The sequence below is a fragment of the Heliconius melpomene genome, chromosome 19 (genome assembly GCF_056956725.1).
Source record: "Heliconius melpomene rosina isolate 202511_hmr_F chromosome 19, ASM5695672v1, whole genome shotgun sequence".
NCBI classification, from domain to species: Eukaryota; Metazoa; Arthropoda; class Insecta; order Lepidoptera; family Nymphalidae; genus Heliconius; species Heliconius melpomene.
In genome coordinates this window covers 10,203,489-10,222,811 of record NC_140407.1, presented here as the reverse complement: position 1 = coordinate 10,222,811, position 19,323 = coordinate 10,203,489, and the positions used below count along the sequence as shown (strand labels likewise).

Here is a 19,323-nt window from a genome sequence, read left to right as displayed (position 1 = left end):
TAAAGCATATCAAGTTTAATAATAAATAAAAGTCAATAGCCGGTGTTCGACGATCATATTAAATGATAGGTTTGTAGCGTCTAAGTTGACCCTCGCTTCGTTATACCAAAAGTTGTAAGTGGACAGTACGGTCAACAAGTCTTGGCCGCCCTGAAATTAGCTACATTTGGCTGCGCAGATTTGTGTTTAAAATTTTAGATTTTAAATTATTTATTACCTTCCCGAATGAACAATGTTTAAAAGTTCAGAAAACCTAAGTACAAAGCGGCCACAACTTGTTGACCGCACTGTATATTCCATGTAACACAAGACCGGGTTTGTCAACTCGACCGGCGGCCGCCTCGGTCCCACTAGTTCAGTACCGGCCAAGTCGCGTAACGGACGCGCCGTAGAGGCGCGCGCATCTACTCTATCGAACTTCACTTTACGTGTGTGGGAACCCTGTGCAACAGTGGTGTGTGGACTGAGTGCATGGGGTGTCAGTGCTTTTGGCGGGAGAGGGAAACTTGTATTGATATCGCTTTCGTAATTCCGTGATAACAGTAAGTCCGGTTTTCATTTATCTCTTGTCTGAAATACGGTTAACGAACTACCTTTCACATGTTAATTTATTTTACGTCTTTTGTTTTGGTTGTGTAGAGGTTTTTTAGTGTACTTTTAATTTATTAGGACATATTCGTTCCTGTCTTTTAGATCTTATTTATAGTTAGTTGTATATTTAAATTATGTAACAATAGCTTTTTTATAAACAATTTATTTATTGTTTATAGTAATAATGAGATACTTGATTTTACTTTTATAATATTTGCAATTAATATTTTACATGGAATCGAATATATTTTCACTTCAGTTTAATTCTTGAATTGTAATTATAATATCTTTATATAATATAGTATATATCTTTATTCAATTAATAAACTTCTATTGATAAAATGTCATTTTTACTATGATACTATGACAAAATTTTACTTTGAATTTTTTTTTTTAAAATAACTAAATATAAAATACATATTATGTACGCCTAAGTTTCGTTAGTATGAAATATTCGTTGAACTCTTTCGTATGCATGACATGCGCCTGCGCGGCGTTATTAATGCTGCAGGCCGGAGATACAATGCAAAACTAGAACAAGAAATGTAAACGTTTTTGTGTGATTCATACAAATTTATGAATACCTGAGAATTTCATATATCAGCTGAAGGTTTTTTTAAATCCACTTCTAGGAGCCTGAACGAAATAAGTATTTTCCAATTTTATTTAGCAAATCAACCAATATTAACGAAAAAAAAACGTGAATAACACAAAAGGCAAAGGCAGTGCTAAATATATATGAGAGAATCGTGAGCCCTCTAAAGCTATTAAGGATAATAAGAGACTGAAGTATGTATATCGCGCTATAAGACAAAACTTACGAGCTACTTGAATAGCCAATTACAATAGCAACGCTTCCCAAGTTAGAATACGGACGCTTCCTTAGTTAGAATACGGACCTAGCTAAGTTAGGGCTTACCCATTCCTTACTGATTCTCCTTGGCGGCCCATTCGTATTTTCCAAGGCAATTTAAAATAACTACCTGTTTCTTCGCATTACCTACTGTGCAATAAGTTGTATATTTTTCTCTTTTACGAACCAGCTTTATTGTTAGTAATGAAAATATATTTGATTTAATACTAGTAGTTATTTGCAAGTAAACATTATATACAAATCAATGATTTTCTCATTTTTCAACCAACTAATTTTCCGATATAAACTTTGTATAATTTAAGTGAACAGCTGGAAGACTATTAATCCTCTTATTTTTCAAAAGCAAATGATTTATTTAATTTACTTTCTTTCTTTATAGTTTTTGCAGCAATTGTTAGTTTTTATTTTCTTCATCTTGTCGGTCGTTACTTTTTATTGTTTTTGCAACATGATGTTTGGTTCTCACTGTAGTGAATTTCGAATACGATTGACCTTCCTAAAGAAAGAGAATTGAGAACCAAGTTAAATGTTCACTGAAGGATGGGACCTATATGGGTTCCGAGTTCTGTGTTCCCTCCAGATAAAGACTCAGTCTTTATGCGAGGAATACCTGTATATATTTTTCATTTTCATAATCTAGTAAAATAAAGTTAATATATAATATTTTAAATCCGTGTAAGAGTGGAAAACGGATTATGTTGACACAACTTTTTTTCTCTTCAAAATGTTTGGTACGAAAAAATAAAACTGAAAAAAAGAGATAAAAATATCTATACAAAAGTAGAAAAAAAATAATACCATCAATTTTTGATATAATAAATTACAAGGTTTATTCAACGCTATGTAGATGTATAACATCACAATACAAAAGTAATAAATAATGGGAGAGTGGTCACCCTCGGTCTTTTTGTTGACTAATTACGCAAAAATTATTCTTTTCACACAATTCAACAACAGGAAAGAAAAACTCATTTTCATGATTAATGTTTGGATTATATTTTTGATTTTTGATTACGTATGAAATATTTTTCATGAAGAATAAATGGGGAGTGGAGTGTCTTAACACTAGATTCCCTCTGCCTAACCCTGCTGAGTGAAAAGTGATGCAAAAAAAAAACTAGTTTACATTTACAAATGTGTTAAAGTAATTCGATTTAAAATTCGATATTATTTTTTTGATACTTTTAATATATATTTTACTTTTTATATAGAACCAGGGTTGTTAAGTACTTTTATTATTTTATTAATGTAAAACGTACATTACGTAAAAGGTACCAAAGCTATATGGAACGTGTTAGGTTGACGAAAATACTTGTAGCAAGGCTATTTTAACTAAATCTAACGCCATAGGGCTGAGATGTAGGGCAATGTGTACGTGCTCTACATTATTCATTAAACTGAAGTCTGACACAAAATCATTAGTATAACTACGGTGACTCATTAAAAGAAATTTCAAGCGTATTTTATAGAATTTTGTATACAATGACTCAATGCTGAAGTGATTACGTGATTTTATCATGTTATTTATGTTTTAGTTGCCGCTTTTTGATAATACATTTCAGTTCATTTTATAAAGACACATTTCTATTCTATAGTATTTTAAGGTGATTTTCAGTTAACTATTTCAATATATTTCAAATTAAATATGTTTTAAATTTCTGTACTTAAATATGGACGTATTTTATAGTAGCTGCCAGTAGTATTTAAGGTATTTAAAATATTGGAGCTCCATAAATAAAATTTGTTTTTTTCTGACATACATAACGTTTATTTTTTTTTATGCCAATTAACTTTACATTGAGGTAATAAAATGGTCCATTTCAGGAATTTCTAAACATTTTGTGGTACCACACCCAAACTGGCTTAGGTTTTGGATAACAAGACATTGTTGACTTCCGTTTTAAATTTTTTGTCCTTATATTTAGGTAAATTGTATCTCTATATATTTATTTTATATAATAATGTTGCTATTTTTATACTTCAATGATAAATGCGGCATTTTTTCTTTTTCAAATTCCTTTAGCACATATTAACAATTTCGCGGTCCGTTCCTTGCTATAGATTCTAAACGATTAAAAAGGTCCGTGCCTGGTCCACTCTCGACTTACATATGGCCCATGATTTGTAGGATCATTAATCTTACTTAGGATTTACGACCACCGAGAGCGAGCGTTGGTGAAATTATCAAAAATACTTTAAACTTACTTTTTATATTTATAATAGTCTCTTTTCTGAATATTCTGGTTTTAGATAGAAAACGGAGAAAAAATACTGTTATATATAACGTTTTCTCCTTACAGTATTTAAGTGTCATATCTTTGTGCCCCTCCGTAGCATTTTGTTATTTGTATAATTTTTCTATATAATACGTTTTATGTTGTACACATTGCTACCGTAACCTTTACCTTTACTGTTACTTTACGACATTTTTCATTTGCAAATAGAATAAAAGACTAAGGTCTACGTTATCAGTATTAATCAATATAAGCCCACGCATGACGTGTCAGTTAAACTGAGGAGTAGTTCCTGGTAACTGACGCGACACCTAGTCACTGACTCTACTGACTGCTGTGCCCTTGACTCTCTGGTCGATAAACGAAATACAAAAATGTCAATTGTATTTATTCAATTTCATAATTTAAAAAGGTTTCCATTTCGTATATAATATCGCATATAAATGAATAAAGTTTTTCGTGAATTCTATTTGGATAAGGTGAACGTAATTTTATTAAGTGAATTCATATATATGTATTTATTATGCGTAGATATTTTAGCTACGTTCCAATATGTTCTCTCTTTGTATATTTCATGAACAAGTTTTTCCTTTTTTAATACGAATAATGATATCAGCACCTGTTATATCAAAATAAGATATCGAATTAAATTAGTACTACTTATTTGTACTGCTTTGCTTACAATAATGATACCGTTTTTAATAGCTTTACATGATTTTTTAATACTATTTTCAAATATTAATTTAAATATTATTGAATTTACTTTGGTTTAATGTACTGTATTATATTATCATCATACCTAACGTTTTTTTAATAGAGTAAAATAATTCACATCATTATGCCCAATCGTTTCCAGGACAGTGACTGTAAATGGAATGGATATAAAGTCCTCTAGGACTTAGGAGAATGATTATATTATGTAAATTATATTGATTTGCTCTGTTAGACCACGAACAGCGTTGAGTTCCGCCACTCATAACACAATGTCTGGCAAATGTCTTAACATTAATCTCTCTGCCTACCCTGCTTTGTGAGAGAAAGCTGTTGTTTGTACAAAAAATTTTTTTTCTCTATAATATAATAATTGAAGCTTACGTTTTTTATATTAAATTCTATAGCTTCAAGCTTTTATACGGCGAGGATTATTTATTTTGCGTCCTTAAGTGTCAAGTACGCGTCAAAGCGCTATAGTGTTACAATTTCAATTTCAGTTGATATTACGTCGATAGCATCAGATCATTTCGTAACCTTCGCCTTGTGAGTGGTTTATAACACGCAACTCTGCGCCACATTTTAGATTTACAAGTAGCAGATTTTCTTGTATACAGAACATAAATTTAAACCAACATACGAAAATAGCAACTCAATATATTTATGCGGTGACAACAACGTTTTGTAGTATACAATATTGTTTCTATGTTCTAAGCAGCCTAGCCAGCTTAGTGTCTAGTGTTAGGACACTTCGCTTCTGGAGGCATTGCGTGTTAAGTGGCTGAACTTAATGCCACATTTCTAAGAATACTAATAATAATAGTAACATTTTTTTTATTTTTGTTTTTTATATATATACGAGTCTATATTATTCACTGTTTTTAATTTATTAAACAGAGTTTGCTTGTCGTTAAAATTAATACACATATATAATATACATAATAAAATGTTTCTTGATTATTTCGATTTCTAAGAGGACTTACCATGTATACTAGTGAGACTGCCTTCTTGGAAGTCAGATCACAGCCGGTGTGTAAATTGTATCTACTACGATATACAGTTACCTGACAAATTTTGAAATAATTCTCAATAAACCCATAGCTGCTTATTTTAGGAATTCGTAAAGTTACATTTCCACGATCGGTTACGCAAGCTAAATGTTTCCTTCATTTGCTTTGAATCATTCAGGAAAGCATCTTCCACTAGGCCGGCTACCACATAACCTGCCTTATAAGAAAAGTTATTTAGTATCTAACATCCTCCGCGTAAACTCAACTTTATCTCTTAAGGAATAAGAATTAGGAAATACATTCAGTTAAGATTATTAATTCATATATCCATAAATGGGAAACTAGAAATATTGCTGGCGGCGTGAAACAACTTGGTAAATGTGGACAGCATCATAAGTTTGATAAAAAGTGTTTCTTGAGTAAGCTACAAGCAGCGACATTACGCAATACTGCTGAACAAATAAATATAATCTTGATTATGTAAAGCCAGAGTAAATTGAGCCAACAAAAAACACATGGTGTTCCTTTTATTACACTAATGTCAATAATACTTTCTAATCTTTTACAGAACATTAAAATATCATCATTTCGCAAAATTTAGCATTTGCTCTAGCTCATTGAATATGACTTAGTAATTACTCAATAGTCATTGTTCAATCATTTTTGTAGTAGCAATCGAATAAGATGACAAAGCAATGTGATGTTTGACATGTTTAGCTTATGTATTTATCGATGTACAACAACTACAATTATATAATATCTAGTACTGTATTTATAATGGAAGTCATCATGAAGAATATTAAAAATAATTATAATATTTACTAAAAAAATGACTTCTTCAATTTCAATCGGTTCAGAATCAGAACCTAACCAAACTTTCTTCAAACATCTTTTTCTGTGTACATCCTTTCCAATAAAAAAAGTATCATCGAAATTGGTTGGCGAGATATTGAGTTATTCGTCCATTTGCCGGAATTTTCATAAGATAGATATTGTAAGAAAAACATTTGAGTCCCATCTCCTTTTTAACCTTTTCACTTTACGCGTAGATAGCGTAGATTAAAATCACATCATTGTCCCACATTATTAAATTGAAAAAATCATTAATTATTCATTACTGGTGTTTTTGTTCTATTAAGAAAATATATAAACACTCAAATTTTCTCATTTCCAAATAAGAAAAACAATTGAAAATAGAAAAATTACATACAATAAACAATTTGATTGCATCACCGTAACAATATAGAGCAATTCGTGACCGGAGACAAAGCACTCAATTCTCCTATATACCAAGCAATATGTCACAGTACAGGATCAGATAGCATGCGATGGCAATAACGGTCAGCGTCGGGACAACGGATTTATCGCCGCGGAGTAGATAATAATTGTTTTCTCGATATCGGTAGAAGTGGATCGTGGGCGCTCCGTACAAAGGACTCGCTCACGCTGTCTTGGAGCAATCGAGGAGTGAAGACGAACTTGATTTGAATAGATGTTGAGATTGTTATTTTCGAGAGGGTTTTTTATGTGCACGCAAATGAAAAATACGACTTTCACGTGAATTACAATTGTATAATTTAATTATTTTATAACTAGCGGACGCACGCAGCTTCGCCCGCTTATTTGCATTTTTAGGCGTGAATCCTAATAAACCATGAAACACATGTTCAATGAAATAATTTTAAGAGTTTAAATTTCAAATCTTATAAATATCGGTGGCGATTTAAAAAAAATTCCATACAAACTTTCAACCCCTATTTCATCCCCTTAGAAGTCGAATATTGCAAATTCCCGTCTTAGCGAGCACCTACGTTCTATAAGTAACTCCTATGTAAAATTTGAGATTCCTAGCACATGTAGTTTCTGAGATTTCGTGATGAGTGAGTGCCTTTCGATTTTATATATATAGATAATATACATTATCCAGTAGTGGCGCGGGGGTAGAAATGTGTGACTGTAAAAGCGGTTGGTTGTGGGTGTTCGATCCCCAGGACCATTAATGGGAAAAGAAATATTAAATATTTTCATTTCTTAGCTCTGGTGTCGATGCAAAGCGCGGCGCGGTAATAAGCAATGCTTCCAGAATTCGGCGTAAAATGGGGAACGGACTACGTTCCCTCGGTCTATCCTGTTGTGTACGGAATACAGTATGAAGCAAAAAAAAGTCCTGTAAGCCATTGATACTCTTATCTTTGCTTCATTTTACGTATTTTTATACCTATTCTTTGAATAATACTTTTTTTACTATTGGAATTTTAAATTGTCCTAAGCACACCAGGCTTAAATACATTCAATATAACCAATCCCCGGCTGCGATTTAAAATTACAACCATGTCATGTATTATATAATAGATAAGATCATTTTATACGTCTTACATCTCTGGTACAATTAAAGGCGCTATTCACAACAATTCTATTAGGATTTAAATTGTCATTGCTCTCGTAGTTTCGCTTTAAATTGTTATATCAGCTGCATCTCTTATGCAAATATATCTAACGGTAACTATAAGCAATTTTAAGAAATTGTCCATATCTGGTTTACGTAGATGTTTTACGGACTGGTTAAGATTTATCATCTTCTTAAGATCTGCATACGAAAACAGCTTTCTCAGGGTAAGTTATGTAACAAAACGTTCCTTAAATTGTTAATGTTATTTTAAAATAAATACTGGAAATAACTCACATTTTTTTATCTGTTACGCAAAATACAGTTAAGTCGAGATAATATATTTAGTGCATGTCGTCAATTATAACAAGAACACAGATTATGATATTAAAAAAGATTTTTTTTGTTATGTTATCAAATGTAATGATTTTTAATGTATTATATATCCCTACCGCGGTACTGACCATTTATGTAAGAAACATAAAAATGCCGAATGCTTATATCTGTAAAATTGCTTTAATATACTTATATAAATTGCATTAATAATGATAAAGAAGATCTTTTTAGAGCACAGTTGTGACGTTTTGTATAAAATAAAATATTATGTAAAAGTATGATTTGTTTCCTGTGTGTTGAGGAGTCTGCCTAAATATCTACTAATATAATTGTACTATGCGTGTGTTTGTCTCTCTATTCGTTCTAAAAGACTGGACTAATTTACATTAAATTTAGCTTTTATATTTCAATGGGTTCTCGAATGATTTTAAAATATAATTGGATCCGCTAGTGTGCACTACTGTCATAATACTATAAGAAATCAGTCAAATTAAGTAAGTATACAAAATTTTAAATTTCATATTTATTATGACACTTAATTTCCGAGCACGCATCGTCTGGCAGGATCGATGATAGTAAATATTTTTCTGTAGTACCCAATATTATTCGACCATGCCATTTAAGTAAAAATATAATCTGAATTTTTGATATCAATCTATCTTTATATGTATTAAAGATCATACCAAACTATACAATGATCAGACAAACAACATACATAACACATTTTTTTAAGAAAAATGATATAAGCATTATATCTTTTAAAAGATAAAGTTCACTAACCTTAACACAATTATAAAATCCAAGCCTAGCCTACGTATATATAATATAGCACTATAAAACGAAGGCTCTGATTTACATAGTTCCCGGTAGCCTTATTGTTCGTGTGTGGTCTTCATTGCTATGGTAACGCTATCGTGGAACGACCGATCTTTGTTGATGGACGGCCAGGCTAATTGTTGAGGCAAAGAGCAATACTAAATGTCACCACTTGACCGTTAGCCCCCTAGACTATCTATAGAATTAACAGCTCATTAATTAATTAAATGGAAACATGTTAGATATATTATGTAAATGGATTTTAGGTGTGTAACACTAGAATAGGTGAATATATTTTATTTGTGAAATAAATGTACGAGTTAAGATAAATCGTAGAGAAGTTCAATTCAATTCAAATTCAAACCTTGTTTTATTGAAAATGTTTTAAATAATAAAAACATATTTGGAGACGTACGTTCTGTTCAATAATTCAATACACCAGGTTAATTATAAAAAATGTCATAAATACAAAAAAAAATAATGTAATGATATCTATATTTACATACAAATTAAGTTACTTCTAAACTCGTTGAAACAGGAATCAGCGACGTTTTAATTTTATCTAAGGACGTTCCGTATTTTTATTTTTTATTATTTATACAGCTGACGAAAATTCTTGAAGCATAACTTTCTGCAAACGCAAAAGTCAGATATGGTGCTATAATAAAGCCTAATTCATATTATAAGAAATTAATTAAAACGTCAGAACCACACCGGAAAAAAACAATGAATTCATAATTAATGGCTTTGTACCTATTATGTGTATGAAAGTTTAGTTTTTTATAAAATATAAGTAGTAAATTGTGTTAATTATGCCATAATGTAATGTTCAAATAATTTTCAGAGGTAATTTTTGAGATAATTTGTTATTTACTTATTTACTTACATAAAGACGGATATTTTTAATATGAATGGAACAAACTGTCAAAATTGTTAGTCTTTAAATACATTTTTTTTTATTACATCATTATGTCTGTTAAATGATTTCAATGAATATTTACATATCGTGCCGATAATAGAATTTTTTCTCTTTAAAAACATGTTCGAGTAATTTTTATTTATATAGCAATGTAAAATCAAGAATATCGTGTAAAAGGAGGTACTGTGTACCAGTGTTTTTATTATGCAGTAAGCGACGCGAGCTAGAGTTAGCGAGCGAAAAGTCAGGCATATTATACGAATAAATCAATTTTAAAATAAACTTTTATAAGTTTTTTCGACTGAATGTTTAATGCAATATGTGAATCATTGAAACTATTTCACTTTTTCATAGGTTTTAGTTCCAAGAAAGTAAATTCTATATGTCATATGAAAGGAATATAATATAGTAAGATTTTAAGCCTCACCTATTTTTGTTCCAAGTGAATTTACTACCCAAATCCGGTTAATTATTGCGACTGGTTTATAATTAAATCTAGCCTTATGACCCGAATAGTGTAGCTACTAGAAAATCACGCAAATACGGCTGTAGCTTACACGGACAGCCAGTCAAATTGTTAACCGTAAGCTTGAACTAATTTAATATTCTTACTTTTGGCTTAGATGGTTTTCAACGAGAATTTTTGAAATAGTAAACTTTTTTAGGTTTTTCTCTTATTCTCATTATTTGTATTTAAAAGTTACATATTTATTTATTTTAATAATTGCTGCATGCGGTATAAAGAATTAAGAAAACTGTTATTGTAAAATTTTTACACGATATAATGGAATATAATTATTATTGAATTTGAGAATCGTTAAATTCTATAATTATTTAAAGATTGAAAAAGAAGAAGAAGTGTGTGTATTAACAATTTCATACCCAGAATATTTACTATTTAACTTTACTGCACATGCACATGCAAATGTGTATTCGAAATAAGTATCTCTGTCGTTATAAGCAATGCCGATCAAACGTGCACTCCACTGCACTAAAGCGGTCAAAACTATATAGGTCACTATAACTAATTAAATGGTTGTTGTTCACGCAAAATACCGGTAGCTCGCGTTGTAACATAACTTGTATAGGTTCCATTAAAGCTTCGTGTTGGAAAAGAGTTAATAGTGGAAATATAACATTTTAATTTTTAACTAGGTCACTGTTATCAGTGTATATAATTGTTTGTTTTTAGTATTGTAAATGCTATTAAACATCACTTGCCATGAACTTTGATATTTTAGTGAGTCATTTTAGATATAATCTAATATAAACACTACATAATATCATTATATATACACATACTGTTGTATGAGATATATTAAATATATTATTAGGTTTTTATCCCACACACAGCAGAGTAGGGAGAGGGAACCTAGTGTTGTAACACTCCGTTCCCCACTTCCGCTGGGCTTTTTGCCTTGGTAATTATCCCATTAAAAATTAAATTATTACATATGTGTATAATATTCAAATCACATAAGAAATAAAATTTAACGACTATAGTATCAATAATATGTAAAACATGAAAGTGATTTATTATATTTTTCAAATTTTCTTTGTATACAAGACTGATTTATTATATTTATTGATTAATGGTTGACCATCTCAACACTGACGGGTAGCGTGTAACATCTCTCAAACGCCTGTCAAAAGTCCGCTACCGACGATCTGTTTGTCGTATTTATGGCGTTCTGTTGTCCGTATTCTAATAAAGAAATGAATATTAATATATTACGGAAGTAAAACTGTTAATTAAGAAAATAAAACGTACTTTAGTATTTTACGCAGTAGGAAGAATGGAGAGACGTAGTGATAGATCTCGTTACGCGATCACATCATATACCTCTTGTTGCGCAAAAAGAAAGCAGAAACACTATGTATTCTCCGGAATGTCTATACCTAAAAATATTTATAAAATTAACACAAAATAAGAATATTAATTATTTCTCGTATAAACTAAATTAAAATAAAAAAATACTATTTAAAAGTCTGCTAATACATATAAATAGTACTAAATCTTCGATGTGTACTAATATAATAGAAAACTTAATGAATAATTTGATTGTGACATGACTAAAATTATTATATGAAGGTTTTATAATTTTGATGATTTAAAGATATTTCTTGTGATTCAGTAATAACAAATTGCATAGAATAATTGGTTTATCGTCAAGGTAGCGTATATTATGTTATTAATATAACATTATGGCAATCTAATGTTGAAATTGTGGTAATTGCGATAATTGTTTTTGTATTATTTTTAATATTTATAGTAAAACTGTAACTGTATATTTATAGTAAACTGTAAAGATATTTGGTTAGGCCAGGCGATCTACATCATTACTTATTTTTGTTTAATTGATTATTATGAGGATTCATTCCCACTCGAGAACATAAAATATTTCATATTTTATATTTTTCGCTTTGTGTGGTGGCAAAGCGCGGCGTTAAATCCCGCCACTTAACACGCATTGCGCCTCTACAATACGACCGAAAATGGTAACGAAGTGTTTTAACACTAGGTTCCCTCTGTCTACCCTTGAATACCTTAATATTAAGAATAAACTGTGTAACCTCATCGCGATAAATAAATTACAGACCATACCATTTCCCATTATGATTCTCATAAGTAAATGTAAAAGTGATTCTATAAATACGAAGCAGACTGACAGGACTCTTCTAATTTTACTTAGAACTGGAACCGTATTTTCCTGCTAAGTTTCTACCTGCCTAAAATGAACACTTTGTTTTTTATTACTGTGAGTGATTTATAATATAATTTCGCTTGTCTGCATCAAGCTTAGCAAAAAATGAAGGGTTTATAATTTGTATGCAGGTTTATAAGAGTTTTAGTAATACGAAGCTACTCAGAATTGAAAAATAAATTAGCTTCAATATTATTATTAAACTGATATTTAATAACTGGGTATATTGCAGCACACACCAAGATTTTTTTAAAAATTAGCTTCACGCAGTATCCCGCACAGAGAAGGATAGGCAGAGGGAACCTACTGTTAAGACACTCCGTTCCTCACTTTCCACCGAATTCTGGAGACATTGCATGTTGAGTGGCGGAACTCAACGCCACTTTTTGCCTCGACACCAGAGCGAAGAAATGAAAATATAAATGTAAATTAATATTTTATTTCCTCGAATGGGGATCGAACCCACAACCGTTTACAGTTTCCCTTGTACAGCTGCGCCACGAAGGTCTCGGCTAATATCGAAATAATATTGGTGGCAAGCTCTCGATAATTCCGTATTGTTACCCAGCCTCAGTTTAATTAACATGCTGTGTTATCTGGATGTGGCTGAACGTGGAACTCTTAATCGGGGGGAATAGAACTAATTTACATAGTTTAACTATTCGCCACGTTCTTTCTTAGGATTTCACATCAAGATATTTGTAACGGTAATGTCAATCAGATAGTTGGGACCTTGGGTCAGCTATTTACGCAAATTAGCTGATTAATAAGGTAGGTAAGTTGTATCTAACGTTGCATATATACCTATACAGAATTTATTATTTTCAATTAAATTTCAAATCAAATTTTGATAAAAGTTAAATTAAAATACAAAAGTAGTTTAAAATCAAATAAATGTTAGCTAAATAATGAATACTAACTCTGGCTGCTAAGTCGAAGGAAGTAGGTTCGATTGCCTACCCAATATATGCTATTCCTAAAATCTATGGGTATTGATCAAAGCCAATAATATTTATAGTCCTATTTTAACATGCATATATTTCTTCATTTATCCGATTACCATAAAACAGAAAGTAAAGCTCAAGGGATCGGATAACCGTATTAGATTTTTATTTAAAATACCCAAGGATATTTATTTATTTAATTTTGTGCCCATCCTATCACTTACCAAGCATTCCATAAAGATAAACTGATATTTCGAATAGCGTGTGGTCGAAATGTTGAAACGATCGTAAACCTTACTCGACGGCCGGGCGGCCTGGCTTGTCACACGTTTTTATGACGATGTACCTACTCGCTGGTACCGACAACAGAACAAGATAAATAAAAGTAATGATTAAAGACCGGTAGCTGTATCATTAAATTTTATCATTATTTTGATTTTTTAATCGCCTTGGCTCATTTATAACAGTTCTTCATTTAAAGTGGATAGTGTAGTAGTTCATATTAGCAACAAAACCTTACAAACCCTTCGATCTTATTACTCAAGCTATTTAAGAAGAGAATTAAAGTGCAATTTTTTTTATTTTCTCTATGTCTATTTTCGAAAATATATTAATGAAATAAAAAAAAATATATCTACAACTGTAAAATGTGTGAGGCTTACTAATTTATCTTAAACATTTATGTATCGTAAATAATAATAAAATAATGGACCGGTTCAGTTTATTTTTTCAATTGCCATTCATCAGTTCGTGGTTGAAATTCCTTGTGTTTTATATCTTTTATTGCGTCCTTACGCACCGGATGTCGACGTACTTGGCTAAGGTCACTCGTATACCTTTTTTATTAGTGTCTACATACGCCAAATATTCAAGCAGGCTAGTACCAGAATATCTTCTCACATATCAGACATTTTACTGTGAGAATACAGATAACTTAATATTAATTCACTTCATTCTTAATATTTCAACCTTTTGGAAGTACTGGTGGTCAAGCCAAGCGCCGTGCTTTGCCTTACTAATGAGTATTCTCTCTAGGCGTCTCTCATTTTAATACTAAATTTTATCTGTCTACCGAGTGTTTGAGGCAATCATTTGTTTCTCCGCTATGTTCTCTTTGTAGATAAAGTGCGGCGTTTAGTTCCGTCACTCAATACCCTGTGTCTAAAGTGATTCTAAAAACAATAGATAACTTAATAAAAACTTTGATTTATACGTATATTTGTAGTTATGAGAAAATGAAATGAAAATTAATGAGGCATATAGCTAAGTATATTGTACAAGTAGGTACTAACCATGTTTGGACATAAATGAAAACGATTCACAATAATGAATTTAATATATGTAAATTTAAACAACTAAAACCAAAACTAACTAATTATACCTACTTTATAATAAACATTGTGAAATATTTGCAAAACTGAAATTAATAGTGCTCCATCAACCTTAATTACACTTACAAGTGCAATAAACTGAATGATTATTTTCAATACATTTATTTGGCTCACAAATTTAAAAGTAAAAAAAACTTCATTGCATACCACAAAAGGCTTACACCGTTTCAAATCTTGAAATAGGCGTGAACAAAACCCATGAGAATCTCATAGTTTATGAAAAGAAAAATAATTCTGTCAATCAAACTAAATTGAATTCTAAATTTTTATTACCGTAAAGTAAGATGTAGTATTTAAATTGTTTTATTAAAATAAACAGAAGCTACTTATTTTGTTTTGAGACATCGATTAATTATAATCGATTAATTATCGACTTGTATTTGGCCAGTTTTTTTAATTATATTATAGACTTTATAGTAAATATATAACTTATTTTTATATTACTTTCTTATTGTATTATAGACTCTTTGCACCTCAACGTGTGGTCTGCATTCCAGAAGTATAAAAAGTTAGTCTTTCGTGTTAACAGAATTCTAAACGACTTGCAATTTATGAGCAACGCCCATAGCGGCATTACAATGTGTAGTTGGCCCTATGATTTGTAGAATAAGTCCTGGAGAAATGGTAGCCATTTTCACATAGGTACTACCGGGGTCAATCCAGACCACTATTTATAGCTAAAGGTCACTAAAAGGTCGTATCCTGCTCTGTCCGCTTTCTACAGCTTTGATTTTAAACTGGTGCAACACGCCCTCGGCTATTTAAAAGGTCAAGTAAAAAATGTTATCTATTTTCAGCCCTGTTTCACATTCTATGGTATTGTTGCAACAAGTATTTAACTATTTAGACGTGTTTTATAGTTTAACAGATAGCTACTATATTGTTCTAGCTCTATTACGTTATCAGATAAATAAAATATGTTGTGCAAAAATATATGGGAAAGTTTTATTTCGTAGATTTAAGCATTTCTATAAAATAAACCTGAGTGATATTTTTTTCTATTCTTTCTTTCTTCGAGTCTATTCTTTCTTTTCTATTTTTTTCTTTCTTATTCCATTTCTTTCAATTTTCAAAGTCAATTGATGCGTGACATTTATTATTTAACGCACAAATTAGGACTTTCCGCGCTTTTATAAATTAATGAAATTCGCAACATCGAGCAGGAAGCTATTTCGTAATGTCTCTCTGGAGACGTGAATTTAAAAATTCATCGGTATGTCTCAGTTGCTGAGAACTCGGGGGTAATTTTCGATGAGAATCGCTGAAGAGTTGAAGGTACACACTTAATATCATAATTGGTTAGGGACTTTAAAGGATGGCGAACCAGCGACATCCTGTATGATGTGGAACTCCATACATGGTTATCTCCATACTTTTTGTCACAATATATTTCATACAAGTTACTTTCTACTTTAAACGATTACGCCTCCGCTCGGTCACGGCGTTGCGTCACACTGGAAATTGCATCTAAATGAAAAAACTTATTGAGAAACTGGCGCTTGTGGTAAACGTGATTAATTGATTTTCTTATTTTATGCTTTTAGTAACTTTCTTGTAAATTAAATAAACGAATCTGTTGTAAAATACTTCTTAACTTTTCGATATTTTACATACATAAATATTTCAAGGAATTGCGTGTTCAGTGGCGGAATTTAACGCCGAGCGTTTGCCTTGGTGCCAAAGCAAAGAAATGAAAATATTAATAAATAATAATTCTTCCCCCGAGTGGGGATCGAACCCGTAACCGTCGCGTTACAGTCAATCGCTTCAACCCTTGCACTACGACGTCCTAAAAATCACTTATCTTAAAAAATATTATAAGAATTATGCAATTCATAAAAGTATAACAACGCATTACTCGGGCTATGTTTGGCGGGAAGTAAATATTTGTAGTAATAGTGTACACATAAATGTGACCAAAAATAGAGAAACAGGAATCAATAGTTGTTAACCTATTTGGTGTTAGAATTATGTTCACCTAAGTACTTTTTGAAAAACTTAATAATAGTCTTTCAATTTCTAAATATCTACAAAACTAGGTAACTTACTAGTTAATTAAATAATACATGGAAATTTTATTTCGAATATACAATTATATGTTATCTATTTCATTTATATTAATGATTCTACGTCAAGAATTAAATAAAATAAAATATAAATAACAATTTAGGTGATAGTATTTATAGAAATAATTTCTCATAAAAGAAGAAATAGTACTCGAAGCAACGTATGGCAACAAGATTTACTTTAAGGTCGTAAACTCGTCCATGTTCGTGCTAACGTAGGCTTATTGAGGAAAGCTGCTTACCTTCAGTATGCGTTCGATGTTAGAGAAACATGTTTTTATACGATATGACTATAAATACAAAAAATACTAGAATTTTATTTCAAGAATATACATTTATCTTGCCAGCGTGGACAGTTAGGGACCACCTCAAATATTTCATAAATACCTTTAACAAATATAGAATATTAATATTATTAGTGATATAAAATATTTATAAATTAATATTAAATTTCCATTAATAAAATTAAAATTTAAATACAAACGTTTACAGTAGAAAATGATGTATCACACATTATCTCACTATTTAATTGATAAGATAAGGCTTATGTATTTTTTTATTATCTTACTTTTTTTCTTTTTTTTGGTTTACAATAAATAGCATATATACCTATTTTCATAATTTCGATTAAATTCACATTTACACTGAGAATGTTACGGTTAAAAATGAATAGCATGAAAATATATGTTAATACGCGACGGATAACATCAGTCACGGATTTGTACAACAGAAAAAGAAAATGAAGTGTTGCTTCCTGTCACTCATTAAGTAAGTAGCCTAGCGAAAATACAGTTTTAAATATAACTTGGAACCTGTAATAATACCTATTAGGTTTTTGCATATGTCCGTGTGACCTGACGTTTTGGTTTAATTTTCCAATATATCTTAGTAAAATTTTTCGCTTTTAACTATTACAAATTTTTCTCTACTTTTAATCTAACTATTTCTATTTCTAAAATATGCCATAAGCACAATATTATGGTTTAAACATGCAACACAAAACTTATTTGTATTATAAAGAAAACTTTTTGAAATACCTATTATATTATCTAATACTCCTACTTAAATTCTATTTTTTCTTAAGCAATCACATATCTCTAAAAAATAAATTAAATAACATTTTTTTTAAAAATATGCATGTAAAATATATATATCTTTTTAATATATAAAGTAAAAAAAATATAATTGGGAAATATGGCTCTAGAATTATAAAATACCTATAATGGTTTTGCCGTTCTGAATCACCAAGGCCGTGTAACGTCCGCTACCGCCGAGTTCAATGCATTCTTTCATACATGTATTTAATTTACAGTCCTTGACGACAGTAGTAGTGGAGTGTTATGCTTAAAAAATATAAACATAAAAATAAGTTTAAGTTTAAAATAAATTGTTGCATACAATTCTCATGCTATAATAATATTATCAAGATAAAGAGTGAAGCTGCCTAAAGCTGTAGTAGGCAAGGCAAGAGTCTTTGTAACTTAAATAAAAGATTAAAATAAGTAGGTATAGTTTGTATTGTTAAAATTCTGTGATTAAGTTCTGCTACTCAAAGCGGAGAAAGGTTCAATGCAAATTTCACTGACTACATAATTTTTATAAGCTGTATATTTTACACTTTATGAAAATGTTTAAATCTTTTCTGAAAATGATAAAATGCATGTAAGCATCAATATTAAGTTTTAAAAATGTGTTATAAGTTGACATGATAATAATTTTTATAGTTTATACGTATAGCCTGAGGATGTTATTTCATCATTTCATCTGTTTATTGTTATATTATCATTATTTTGTTTATTATTATATTATTATTATTTTCATTTCCAACAATATCTCAACTTAAAATATAGTAGAAATATAAAATTATAGTTGTATTGTTGTATAAGCTTAAATCTAATTGATAGACAGTCGATTTAAATAAGCTACTAAACAATATATTTCGCCAGTCTACTCAAAATTATATAGCTACAAATTTAGCAATGAATATTTAAACTATTAATAGTGAACAAACACCGAGCGACCATTAAAATTTACTTATATTTGATTGTAAAACACAATTCCAGCAATTGAGTAAGTTGTTGCTTGTAAAATAATAATAATAATTTAGTATAAAGTTAACAAAACTTAGGTTGTCATTGTCAATAACAGCATTATCTGGAGGTTACATACAAAGATTGCGATACTGCATTAATTACTCTAGTGTTGTGAAAACCACGCTTTCTATATCTTCATCGGCAAAAGCAGAACGGTGCTTGGTTCTTGGGCAAGAGCTGACGCGTAAATTGCTGCTAATCAACAGTGGCCGACTTGTACTAGGTATTGTTTAGAATAAAACTAGTC

The 19,323-nt window shown here is 30.4% G+C and overlaps 1 protein-coding gene across 1 annotated transcript in view; it reads left to right on the top strand.

Moving 5' to 3' along the window:
* Nucleotides 1-407: 407 nt before the first annotated feature.
* Cad86C (Cadherin 86C) overlaps nt 408-19,323 on the top strand; it is a 79,423-nt gene continuing 60,507 nt past the window's right edge. The window contains exon 1 of the mRNA XM_085202993.1: nt 408-542. The gene's annotated coding sequence lies outside the window, so the exon portion shown is untranslated. The remainder of the gene's footprint in view (nt 543-19,323) is intronic.